Source organism: Elaeis guineensis, chromosome 16 (assembly GCF_000442705.2).
Source record: "Elaeis guineensis isolate ETL-2024a chromosome 16, EG11, whole genome shotgun sequence".
Taxonomy (NCBI): Eukaryota; Viridiplantae; Streptophyta; class Magnoliopsida; order Arecales; family Arecaceae; genus Elaeis; species Elaeis guineensis.
Genome location: NC_026008.2, coordinates 41,629,523 through 41,643,330, shown reverse-complemented (window position 1 = coordinate 41,643,330; position 13,808 = coordinate 41,629,523).

The following is a 13,808-nucleotide window of genomic DNA, read 5'->3' as shown; positions in this document are numbered from 1 at the left end:
TACTTAAAAGTCCTAGAGCTCCTTTTTCAAACAGACTGAAATCCAATAAATCTGAATATTTAGACAAAATTTTAGAGGTATTTAAACAAGTCCAAGTTAATATTCCTCTTTTAGATATAATCCATCAGGTTCCAACTTATGCCAAATTTTTAAAAGATCTCTGCACTAGGAAAAGGACCACTAATGTACCAAAGAAAGCATTTTTGGCTGCAAGTGTCAGTTCATACCTATCTAGCCATGTGCCAATTAAATATAAGGACCCTGGAGCTCCAACAATTTCTTGTGTTATTGGAGAAACCAATATAAAAAAGGCCTTGCTAGATCTAGGAGCTAGTGTGAATATCCTTCCATATTCGGTGTATGAACAACTAGGATTAGAAAAACTTCAACCTACTGGGATCACATTACAGTTAGCCGATAGATCTCTCAGGATCCCTAAGAGAATGGTCGAGGATGTTCTGATAAAGGTTGAAAATTTTATTTTTCCGGTAGATTTTATTGTTTTAGAGACTGAGCCAGTTGCAAATCCTAAAGGACATATACCTGTCATTTTAGGAAGACCATTCTTAGCTACGGCCAATGCTGAAATCAATTGTCGAAATGGTCTAATGAAGTTATCCTTTGGGAATATGACCATTGAGCTTAATGTTTTTAACTTAGAACAGGAATCCTCTTCTCATGCTGATGTCAATGTAGTCCAAGATGGTATTTATGAATCCATTGACATTAGTGATGATGAAGTCGACCTAGAGTCTAACCCCTGGTTAATCCATGAGTCTGAGGATGTCAATGAAATACTTAAAGAAAATCAGATTAATCAGGAATCGATACTTCCTACTAAACCAATCATTGAGATGGTGAACTCATCACCTAAACCATTGATAGAGGAAGCACCCATTTTAGAACTGAAGCCCCTTCCAGAACATCTCAAGTATGCATATCTAGGACCCAAAGAAACTTTGCCTGTAATTATTGCATCAGACCTAGATCCCAAGCAAGAGGAGGAGTTATTGTCAGTTCTAAAAGCAAATCAAGAGGCAATAGGTTGGACCATAGCAGATATCAAAGGAATAAGTCCTTCTATAGTTCAACATAGAATATACTTAGAGGAAGAGGCTAAACCAACAAGAGAAGCCCAAAGAAGGCTTAATCCAGTTATGAAGGATGTAGTTAAAAAGGAGATTCTGAAACTCCTAGATAGTGGAATAATTTATCCTATTTCTGATAGCTCTTGGGTAAGCCCAGTTCAAGTAGTACCCAAGAAATCTGAGGTAACAGTGGTCCAAAATGATGCAAACGAACTTATCCCAACTAGGACCCAAACGGGATGGAGGGTCTGTATAGACTATAGAAAGTTGAATGCTGCGACAAGGAAAGATCACTTTCCTTTGTCATTTATTGATCAAATGTTGGAAAGACTAGCCGGACAAGAGTTTTACTATTTTCTTGATGGATACTCCGGTTACAACCAGATCCCCATAGCCGCTGAAGATCAAGAAAAGACTACATTCACCTGTCCATTTGGTATTTTTGCCTATAGACGAATGCCCTTTGGACTATGTAATGCACCGACAACCTTCCAGAGATGCATGATCAGCATGTTTTCAGATATGATAGAACGATTTCTAGAAATTTTTATGGATGACTTTTCTGTTTTTGGCCTAACCTTCTCCGAGTGTCTGAATCACCTGCAATTAGTTCTAGAACGATGTAAGGAGAAGCACCTAGTTCTCAACTGGGAAAAATGTCAGTTTATGGTCAAACAGGGAATAGTTCTTGGCCATGTCATTTCTAAAAAGGGGATTGAAGTGGACAAGGCCAAAATAGATCTAATTGCAAGTCTTCCACCACCTAAATCTGTGAAAGAAATACGTTCATTTTTAGGTCATACTGGATTCTATAGAAGGTTTATTGCCAACTTCAGCAAAGTAGCATGTCCATTGACTAATCTTTTGGCAAAAGATACCAAATTTGAATTTACTCATGAGTGCTTGGAATCCTTTGAATTTCTAAAAAATGTACTTGTATCAGCTCCAATCATTCATCCTCCTGTCTGGTCTGAACCATTTGAATTAATGTGTGATGCGTCCGATCATGTTGTGGGCGCAATCTTAGGTCAACGAATAAATAAGCTGCCTAGAGTGATATATTATGCAAGTAAAACCTTAAATGATGTGCAGCTTAACTACACCACAACTGAGAAGGAGTTCCTTGCCGTTGTCTTTGCTTTAGAAAAATTTAGATCTTATTTGGTTGGGACCCACACCATTGTTTACACCGATCACTCAGCCATTAGACATCTCCTAGCAAAGAAGGATGCCAGGCACGCTTAATCAGATGGATTTTGCTCCTACAAGAATTTGACCTAGAAATTAGGGACAAGAAATTTGACCTAGAAATTTGACCTAGAATCAGATGGTTGTAGCAGATCATTTATCCCGAATTCCAGTTGCACCATCTAGTGAACCACCCATCAATGAATCTTTCCCAGATGAGCAACTCATGTCTGTGTCTACTGAACCTTGGTTTGCTGATATTGTAAATTATTTAGCCATAGGCAAGATACCTTCTCATTGGACTAAGCAGGATAAATATAAATTCTTTGCCCAAATGAAGTATTTCATTTGGGATGATCCTTATCTTTTTAAACAATGTCCTGATCAAATTATTAGAAGGTGTATCCCAGATAATGAAGTCATGAATATTTTATCTTTTTGTCATGATCAAGCATGTGGGGGTCACTTCGCGTCTAAGAAAACTGCTGCTAAGGTTCTCCAATGTGGTTTTTATTGGCCCAATTTGTTTAAGGATGCTCATGAATATTGTAAAAGTTGTGCTCAATGTCAGAAAATGGGCCGAATCACCAAGCGACACATGATGCCACTCAACCCAATCTTGGTAGTTGAAGTTTTTGATGTTTGGGGGATCGATTTCATGGGATCATTTCCAAATTCCTTTGGAAATGAATACATTCTAGTAGCAGTTGATTATGTTTCAAAATGGGTAGAAGCAATTGCATGTAGAACACCCGATAGCAAAATGGTCATTAAGTTTCTTAAAGAAAATATTCTCTCCCGTTTCGGTATTCCCAGGGCAATCATTAGTGATCGGGGAACCCATTTTTGTAACCGACCTTTTGCAACATTGATGAAAAAGTATAATGTCACCCACAAATTAGCCACACCATATCATCCTCAAACTAGTGGGCAAGTTGAAGTATCAAACCGACAAATCAAACAGATCTTGAAAAAAACTGTTAGTGCCAATAGAAAGGATTGGTCTTTGAAATTAATTGATGCACTTTGAGCATACCGAACCGCTTTCAAGACCAATCTAGGAATGTCTCCTTATAGAATTGTGTTTGGTAAACCATGTCACTTGCCTATTGAGATAGAACACAAAGCCATGTGGGCCATCAAACAACTAAATACAAATTTGAACGACGCTGGAAATCATAGGAAGCTTCAATTGAATGAATTAGAAGAACTTAGAAATGAAGCCTATGAAAATGCAAGGATATACAAGGAACGAACCAAAGCATTTCATGATCAATCAATTATAAGAAAAACTTTCAATATCAGACAAAAGGTGCTCTTATATAACTCTAGATTACATCTATTTCCAGGAAAGCTTAGGTCTAGATGGACATGACCATTTTTAGTAAAGGAAGTCTTTTCACACGGAGCTGTTCAGATTGAAAACTCAAGTAATGGTGTTATCTTTAAAGTTAATGGTCAACGATTAAAACCATTCTTGGAATTACCTGTCAAGACTGTTGAAGATGCCATGGTTCTTTATGAACCAACTTATTCTGATTAAGTTGCTTCGAGGTTTGGTCTGGCTGAAGACATAAAACTTAGCGCTTCTGGGAGGCAACCCAGCTTATTTAATTTCTAATGCTTTCTTTATTTTCAGTTTGCTTAGGACAAATAAATTAGATAAACTCCATTGGGGACAATGTCGGTCAAGTTGAGGGGAGAGCTTGAACAAAATCAGGTGTTATCATTTCTTTTTCCTTTCACTATGAGTTATTTCTTGTATTTAATATATTATGTAAAAAATAAAAAATAAAAATATATATATATATTTATATATGAAATAAATTAATCTATAAAAGAAATAAGAGTAAGTTAGAAAGTATTTGCTAATGTAGTGAGTCACGGAGAAGATTAGCTGGTTAGACTCTTGGTGGCTTAGGTCATTTAAAGACTATTAGCACTTCCAATTGCACATGCACACTAACAAGGTAAAATAGGTGTTAATTGTAAGGCCAATTAAAGATTTGAGTATTATTTAAATTAGATAATTTTCTCTACACCCCAATTGAAGAATTTGAATTTAAGGAAAGAGCTACCTGCTGAAATAAAATGCAAAACACAGAGTAAATGTGGATTGCCCTAAGCCTAGTAACCGGGTCTCTTCACCTAAGTCAAGTGTTGAGATTCGCATCAAACGGTGGTGGGAAGACCAGGATGCTCAGTAAAAAAAAAAAAAAAAAAAAATAGTGTGAAAGCTACCTTAGTTCTTTGTTTAATCTGGGGTGTATAGAAAATTAATCGAACTAAGTTATGAAAAATGATACAATTGGCCTGTACAAGTTAATACTGAAATACTAAGTTAGTTATCACTCACACAAGTGCTATAAAACTTTAAGTGTACTCTAAGAAAGCTTCTAAGTAGACTGACTACCGATTCTAATTCGAAGCTCATTACTTAGTAATACTAAAAAATTTCTTGAATTTTGATCTTAAATTAATTTGCAAAGGAAGGATCTTTTTGGAATATGATCTTATTTTGGTACATTGCTAAGGGACTAGCAATGATTAAGTTGGGGGGTGTGATTTATGTCACAAATTGACATAAAAAGTATCAATTAATATCTAAATTATCTAATTTTATTAAGAAATTGATACTTGTTATTATATTTTGTAGAAGAAGAGATCATCAATAGAAAGAACAAGGAAAGAGAATTCCAACGGCGTAAATTTTATGCAAAACGGAGTTAAATTGACCCAGAAATTGAAGAATGAAGAAAGAAGACTCAATTGGGTCAAACCCGAGTCAAATCAGATCAAAATTGGTCAAAAATCAACTAATTTGGTGATCTGGTTAGCTGCCTGGTCCACAGCAATAGGCGCATGGACCATGGACCCATCGGTGCACTATAAACCCCCCTAACAACCCTCTAAAACTCTTAGTCCCACATCTAAAGTTTTGAAAACCTTATAACCCCCAAATGCCTATAAAAAGCCCCCAAAGGCCCTTGTTTTATGTATTCTTCCTTCCGATCAAGCTTGTAACCCTAGATAGTGGGGTTTTTAGCTCTCTTCTCAAGCCTCGAGCTTTGAGATTTTTGTAATAAATTTTTTTTATATATAAAATCTTATTTTTATGCAATTTCATCTCTTTACATTATGTAATTTATTTTTCTTGCAATTAGGATAGTTTAATTTATGCAATTTAATTTTATGCAATTAGGTTAGTTTAAATTATGCAGTTTAAATTTATGCAATTAGGATAGTTTAATTTATGAAATTAGGGTAGTTTATTTTTTTGTATTTAAATTTTGCAAGTAGATTTAGATCATGTCTAGCTAAGCATCCCTTCTAGGGTTTGCGATGAAGCTAGATCATGAGTAGGATTTTACATAGGGTTCTTTCTTTTTCTTAGGGTTTCTTTTTCTTCCTCTTTTGCCAAGAATTTTTGATGAACTACAGTTGGGTCAGAGTCCCTTCATAGTTCATGCTTGATTCAGTGCATAGGAGGAGAAAATCCTAAGGGATCCTAGTTACTACTCCCCTGTAAAGATCTTGATGGGTTATCGTTGGGCCTTAGTCCCTTATAATCTATGCTTGGGAAAGACAAGAGGAGTAGTCGTTAGGATCAATAAAAAAAATTCTAGTAGAATTTCTAATCTAGATCTAGTGGATTCAAAAACCTAGATCCTTAGTCTTATTGTCTTTAGCAAACAACTTTCGACTTTTGATTTTTGTTAAAGCTCGCTTGAGCATAGATTTAAAAATCATTTTTAAACCAATCTCTGTGGGATCGACCCGTACTCGCTGGTCGTGCTACTCTGCACACCGTGCGCTTGCGGTTTTATTTACAAATTTTAAGATTTGCACATCATCAGGCCCGGCCTCCTCCAAGATTGTGCATTCTACTATAAAAAATCTGCCAATATCTGGGTTTTTACTGTCGGCCTAGGTTGATAGTTGATATCGAATTCTGTGAGCTCGATCACCATTTTGCTATCCTTCCAGAAGCATCGCCCGGTGCAGAATCATCTTAATCGGCTGGTCGGTGAGCAACATTACGGTGTGCCCTTGAAAGTAAGGTTGGAGCCTCCGGGCTGCAATCAGCAGGGCATAAGTTAGTTTCTCTAATTTGGTATACCTGGTTCGGCGTCTCTCAACGCGCGACTGATGTAGTAGATCGACCGTTGAATTTTTGCTTCTTCCTTGATAAGAACTGCTGCGAGGGCCATAAGGGGAGACCGTCAGGTACAAAAACAACTCTTCTCCGGGCTCGGGCTTCGCCAATAGCGGAGGCGAGCCGAGGTAGCTCCTTAGTTTTTCAAACACCTGTTGACACTACAGTGGTCCAACAGAAGTTCTTCGACCGCTTGAGGGTTTAGAAAAAGGGTAAGCACCATTCGGCCGACCTTGCAACGAAGCAATTCAGGGCTGCACCCTCCCTGTAAGGCACTGAACCTCTTTTATCGACTTTGGGGCAGCCATCTCCTGGATGGCGCAAATTTTCTCCGGATTGGCTTCAATCCCGGGCCCCGATACATGAAATCCAGGAACTTCCCCGAGGTCACTCTGAAAGCACACTTAATCGGGTTCAGCTTCATCTTATATTTTCGAAGGGCATCGAAGGTCTCCTCGAGGTCGGCGACGTGGTTCGTTGAAGATTTACTTTTCACGAGCATGTCGTCCACGTAACCTCCATGTTGCGGCTGATCTGCTCCTTGAAGATTTTTGTTCACCAGCCGCTGATAGGTTGCACCTGCATTTTTTGAGGCCGAAGGGCATGACCCTGTAACAGTAAAGACCACGGTTAGTAATGAAAGCAGTCTTTTCTTCATCTTCTGGCGCCATTCTGATTTGATTATAGCCGAAGAATGCATCCATAAAGGTGAGAAGCTCATGGCCCGAGGTTGCATCCACCAGTTGATCAATCCTGGGCAGAAGGTAGCTATCCTTTGGGCAGACTTATTCAGCTTTTTGAAGTCTATACACATCCTCCACTTGCCGTTTGCCTTTTTGACTAGGACAACGTTGGAGATCTAGTCAGGATAGTTGACCTCTCTAATGAATCCGACTTTCAGGAGTTTATCCACTTCCTCGGCTATCGCTTTTTGCCTTTTCGGTGCATAACTTCAAAATTTTTTCTTTCGTCGGTCGATGCTTTGGATCAACGGCCAGATGATGTTCCATGATCTCTGCGTCAATCCCCGACATGTCCGCTGAACCCAAGCGAAAATATCCGCATTCTTTCGTAGGAAATCAATGAGCTGCGTCTGCACCTCTTCCCCCAGGTTGGAGCCGATCTTCACCATATGCTCTGAATTCCTATCGTTCAAAGGGATCGAAACCAGATCTTCAATTGGCCCGCCCTTTCCTCAGCGAGATCGTCGCGGGCGTCTAATCCATCAACCGGACAGAGGTCAGATTGGTCACTCCTTTGCGAGGCTATGCTGTAGCAGTGTTTGGCCAGGGCTTGGTCTCCCTTGACTTCTCTGACCCCCTGGCTAGTAGGGAATTTCAATTTCAGATGGTAGGTCGACCACGGCCTGGAGGGCATTGAGGCCAGGTCGGTCGAGGATTACGTTGTAGGCTGACGGCGCCTTCACCACCAGAAAAATCCACCAAAGCCCTGGACTGTCTTGGATATTGACCTACAGCTACAGTCAAAGTTATTACCCCTCTATAGAGATAGCATCACCGGTAAACCCTACCAGAGGGGAGCTAATCGGCCCCAAACGACCGTCAAGGATGGATATTTTTTAGAAGGCGTCATAGAACAGAATGTCGGCCGAACTTCCATTGTCGACAAGAATGCGGCGCACATCGTAATTAGCTATATTTAAAGAAACTACAATCGCATCGTTATGAGGAAATTGAACTCCCGAGCATCTTCCTCAGTAAAGGTTATGGATTCCTCAATCCTTTGCCGCTTGGGGTCCGGCCAGTACATCGGTTGTTCCCTGTCGAGATTCTCCCGAGATAGTGTTGGCAAAATCGGTCGGAGGCCTATCATCGGACTGCTCCATGCCGACTGCTGTCGTCAGAGGAAGAGGAGATTGGGAAACCGAGGACGGGGCCGGAGCTTGCGGAGTCTGCTGAGATCTGGCCATGGAGGCCGTCAACCGCCTGGAGGATGCCCTTCGGGGAGGCATCAGGTGGAGATCAGGCAGAAAATCGGAGGAGAGGGTGCCGGAGAAGATGACCGGAGGCGGTCCCATTGAGCGCTCCTTCAAGAACAAGGGTGCTGCAAAAGACAGCCCCTTCCTCTAGCGCCAATCCTGTTGATGCAAAAATCCGCCGGCATCGGAGAAGCTGGAGTCGAGGGAGCCACGGTCACCATTGGACCTGCAAAGGAAGTCTAAACCGGAGTTGGGGGGAGCCGCGGTCACCGCCGGGACATGTAAAGGAAGTTTAAACCGGAGTTGGGGGTGCTCCGACAAGACCCTCCGATGCTCAAGTCAGTTCTCTGCCTCAACAAGAATGGAGTGCTCGAACGAAAATTTTAGCAGAATTTTGAGATAGAAATTAGAGCTTAGAGAATAACGTATCTGGGGTCCCCCCTTTTTATAGGCGAAGGGTGCAACAGACTGATAGCGACGTTTGTAACCGCCTGGCAGTGGGCTATTCGGGGCCAGGAGAAGTTTATTATGAAGAGTAGTGGAGTGGAATCGTAGCCATCATCGTGGCCTGCCACGTGGAACCCGTTGCGGGGAGTGGAGCAGCGTCCGTTGTCGTGACTTGCCAGGGAGTGGAGGAGCCACACGGTATTCATCGCAGGAAGTGGAGCAGAGTCGTGGCCATTACTGTGGTCTGCCATGTGGAGCCCGTTGCGGGGAGTGGTGCAGCGTCCGTTGTCGCGACTTGCCAGAGAGTGAAGGAGCCACGCGGTATCCGTCGCAGGAAGTGGAGCAGAGTCGTGGCCATTACTGTGGCCTGCCAGGGAGTGGTGGAGCCACGCGGTATCCATCGCAGAAAATGGGGCAGAGTCGTGGCCATTACTGTGGCCTGCCAGGGAGTCCAGGACTGTCGGCCGAAGCTCGGTTGAGGTGCCTGGCGGAGAGAGGTAGCTATCCATATGAGAGAAGCTCGGATGTTGCTGGCGAACCTTCTACCACTGGGTGCCTTGGGCGTTAAGGCTGCAGGCGAGGGCCACTTGCCGTAGGAGCTCGGTCAGAGGCTTTCCGCAGACGAAGTCCGGTTTCGTGCAGAATTCGACAGCGGCGACCGATAGTGGATCTCGGATGGCGCTGGAGAGGTTCATCCACTGGAAGGGTCTAGCTGCTGGATTTTCGTGTGCCATAGGAGTTCGCCCGAAATCTGTCCACTACCAAAGTTCGATCGGAGTCTGATCTCCATAGAAGGAAATCATCCACAATGGAAGCTCGGGTGAAGGCTTACAGTGAAAATCCGGCACGGACCGCTCGTAATAGAAATTTAAAGTAGATCGTCCGTAGCAGAAGCTCGGAGTGAATCACTTATAGTAGAAACTCGGAGTTCGGCCTTGTAGGAGTTCGGATGAAGTCTACCTGCAACATGAGTTCAGGGCAAAAGTCCGACTCCCGTAGGAGCTCGGACGAAGTCTACCTGCAGCTAGAGTTCGGGGAAGAAGTTCGGCTCCCGTAGGAGCCCGGACGGAGTCTACCTGCAGTTGGCATTCAGGGAAGAAGTTTGGCTCTCGTAGGAGCCCGGACGGAGTCTACTTGCAGTTGGCGTTCAGGGAAGAAGTCCGGCTCCCGTAGGAGCTCGGACGGAGGCTACCTGCAGTTGACGTTCGAGGAAGAAGTTCGGCTCCCGTAGGAGCCCGGACGGAGTCTACCTGCAGTTGGCATTCGGGGGAGAAGTCCGGCTCCCGTAGGAGCCCGGACGGAGGCTACCTGTAGTTGGCGTTCGGGGAAGAAGCCCGGCTCCCGTAGGAGCCCGGATGGAGTCTACCTGCAGTTGACATTTCGGGGGAGAAGTCCGGCTCCCGTAGGAGCCCGGACGGAGTCTAGAAGGTGGTCGACCACCGTAGACACCTGGATGGAGTCCGCCCGTCGTGGAGAGAATCCGATCGATACTGGTGGGGATTTATCTGTCGGCAGAACTCGAGAATGTTGCGGAGGCTTGGCCGTCGGAGGGGTTCGAAAAGATGTCGCCGAAGGTCGGACATCGGTAGAATCACTGGAGGGTCACTCCTGACGAACTTCGGCTGGGGGGTATATTTATACCCAACAGTATATATGAATGTGTGTGTGTATATACATACATACATATATGTATATATATACATATATGTGTATTTATATATATATATATATATATATGTATGTATATGTATATATATATGTATATATATATATATGTATATATATATATGTATATATATGTATATATATATATGTATATATATATATATATGTTATATATATGTATATATATAGATATATGTACATATATATTATATAGATATATGTACATATATATATATATATATATATATATATATATACATGTATATATATATACATGTATATATATAATACATGTATATATATATACATGTATATATATATATACATGTATATATATATACATGTATATATTATATATACATGTATATATATATACATGTATATATATATATACATGTATATATATATACATGTATATATAATATACATGTATATATATATACATGTATATATATATATACATGTATATATATATACATGTATATATATATACATGTATATATATATTATATATATGTATGTATATATACATATATATATATATAAATATACATGTATATATATATATACATGTATATATATATATACATGTATATATATATATACATGTATATATATGTTGGTGCAAAAATCTGCTTGCGCCGGAGAAGCTGGAGTCGGGGAAGCCGCGGTCGCCGTCGGGACCTGCAAAAGGAAGTCTAAAACCGGAGGTAGGGTTGCTCCGGCAAGACCTCCGACGCTCAAGTCAGTTCTTGCCTCAACAAGAATGGAGTGCTCGAACGGAGAATTTAGCAGAGTTTTGAGATAAGAGATGAGCTTAGAGAATAACATATCTGGGTCCTCTTTTATAGGCGGAGGAGGCAATTGATTGATGGCGACGTTTGTAACCGTCTGGTAGTGGGCCGCCCATGGTCAGGGGAATTGATTGCGAAGGATAGTGGAGTAAGACACGTAGCTATTGTTACGGCCTGCCACGTAGAGCCAGTTGCAGGTAGTGGAGCGGCGTCCGTTGCCGCTAGCTGTCAGGGAGTAGTGGAGTCGCGCAGCACCTGCCGCAGGGAGTGGAGCAGAATCGTGGCCGTTGACACAGCCTGTCAGAGAGTAAATGGGTCCGCCGCAGGGGGTGATGGAGCCACGCGGAATCCGCTACAGGAAGTGGAACAGGATCACGGTTGTTATTGATATCTGCCAGGGGCGCGGATCTGTTGATCGAGGCTCGGCAGTGGTTGAAAGTCCGGCTTCTGTAGAAGTCCGGGAGGGATCCTCCTTTCGGTTGGGGTTGTGGGTGGAGTCCGGCTTCCCGTAGGAGTCCGGATGGAACTTTCCTGCAAGTGGATACTGAAAGCGGAACCCGGCTCCCGTAGGAGTCCGGGCGAGCCCTCTGCAATCAAAGTTAAAGATGAAGCCCGGCTCCCGTAGGAGTCCAGACGGAGCTTACCAGCAGCTGATATTGAAGGCGGAGCTCGGCCCCCGTAGGAATCCGGGCGGAGCCGAGCTGCTGTTGGTGTCGAAGCGCGGAGCCCGGCTCCCGTAGGAGTCGGGCGGAGCCGTGCTGCTCGAAGTCGAAGGCGGAGCCCGGCTTTCGTAGGAGTCCGGGCGGAGCCGTGCTGCTCGAAGTCGAAGGCGGAGCCCGGCTCCCGTAGGAGTCCGGGCGGAGCCGTGCCTGCTCGAAGTCGAAGGTGGAGCTGGCTCCCGTAGGAGTCCGGGCGGAGCCGTGCTGTTGTCGATGTCGGTGATGGAGCCCGGCTCCCGTAGGAGTCCGGGCAGAGCCGTTCTGCAGCTGATGTTGGAGGCGAAGCCCGGCTCCCGTAAGGAGTTCGGGCGGAGCCGTTCCGTTCCATCGTCGACTCCGCTGGGGGTTTCGACTGTGGGTATTTATATACCCAACACTAGCCCCCTACTTTCGAGTTTGAATTTCAAATGAAGAAAGTACAGAGAGCGAGATGGGTACAGCCGAAACCGTCCTTCGAATCCTGCGCACTGCGCCGCCTCCAGATATTTTGGCATTTAACGTGTGTACGTCAGAGTCCGCTTTTCGGTGAAGGTGATCTGAAGAGTCTTTTCAGAACCCATTGAATGCGATCCAAGTGCCGTGCCACAGGAATTTGCGAGCGGTCTACCCTCGATAGCAATGAAGGGGATAAGCACGACACGCGGCACACACCAGCTGGCCCAGGAATACTCGCCGCCATAACTGCGCTAGGGATCGTCGGCTATTTAAACACCCTCAGTCCTTTCATGGCTTTCATCCTGGCACTTTTCTTTCGTCTGAGAGTCTTGCCTCCCTCGCACCAGTCCTAGCCTCCTTCAGCCCCCAATTCTTCTCTAAGGGTCCCTACGCTATGTCCTCTACCCCGGAAGCCGTTCTTGAGGGGATTTTTAGGGCTTGGAGGAAGGTGAGGAGGAGAATGGCGTCCAGTGAGAATCTCCGTCGTTTTAAAGGAGGCTCGGGGAAGAATTCCTTCAACAACAGGGTTTAGTAACGGGGGCCGTCGGTGAAGTTACTCTCTGCCCGCGAATCTCGGAGTAGCAAGGCGGGGTGATACCGGTCAAGAGGACAGAGCAGCTGTCATAAGCCATGACGGGATCCTTAACGTCGTCGGGGCCGAGGGACCGGAGGCGGTCGGCGTTGACGGTGGGGCAGTGGAACTTGTTGCGGGGATGGTAAAAGTAGCGCATGCCGACCTTGCCGGAGCATTTTTGGGTGGTGGCTGTTGTGGGGCATATCAGAGATGAGGCACATCTCTGGTGTCGCTACCCGCTTCCGAGGTGACTCCGGTTCTTTCTTGAAACAGGTCTTCGCTACTGCCGCGTTGCCCTTACCGCCTCCAGAGATCTATCCTACCCTTTCTCTGCTAGGGTCGGGACTTCAGTGACAGAATGAGGCGAGATGGGGCGAGAGCTGTTTACATGCACTGGAGAACGCGACTGAGAAGGATAGAGACGGAGAGAGGAATTCGTAGCTCGGAGCGGCCTCCGGTTCATCCTGCCTGAACCGTGCCTGCGAGACTTGCGATGTCGTGTATCTTCTTTTTTCTTTTTTCTCTGACCCACCGGGTCCTGTAACGTATACTCCTGTTAAATGAAAAAGAGATTTTGTTACCTCGTCTGTATCTCGCATTAATAGTTGTCTTGTCGAACTTCTTCATTTTTCCTTTCCTCTTTCTTCCTTCTCTTCTTCTTTTTTTTTCACGTCGTCTCAAGGTCATTGACGAACTCTTCTTCTGTTCATGTGGGGTTGTCGTTTGCCGAGCTCTTTTTCGGCTTTTATGCCGTTCGAAGATACCCAATTGTCATTCCGTTGATGGTTGCAGATTTGCTTGGG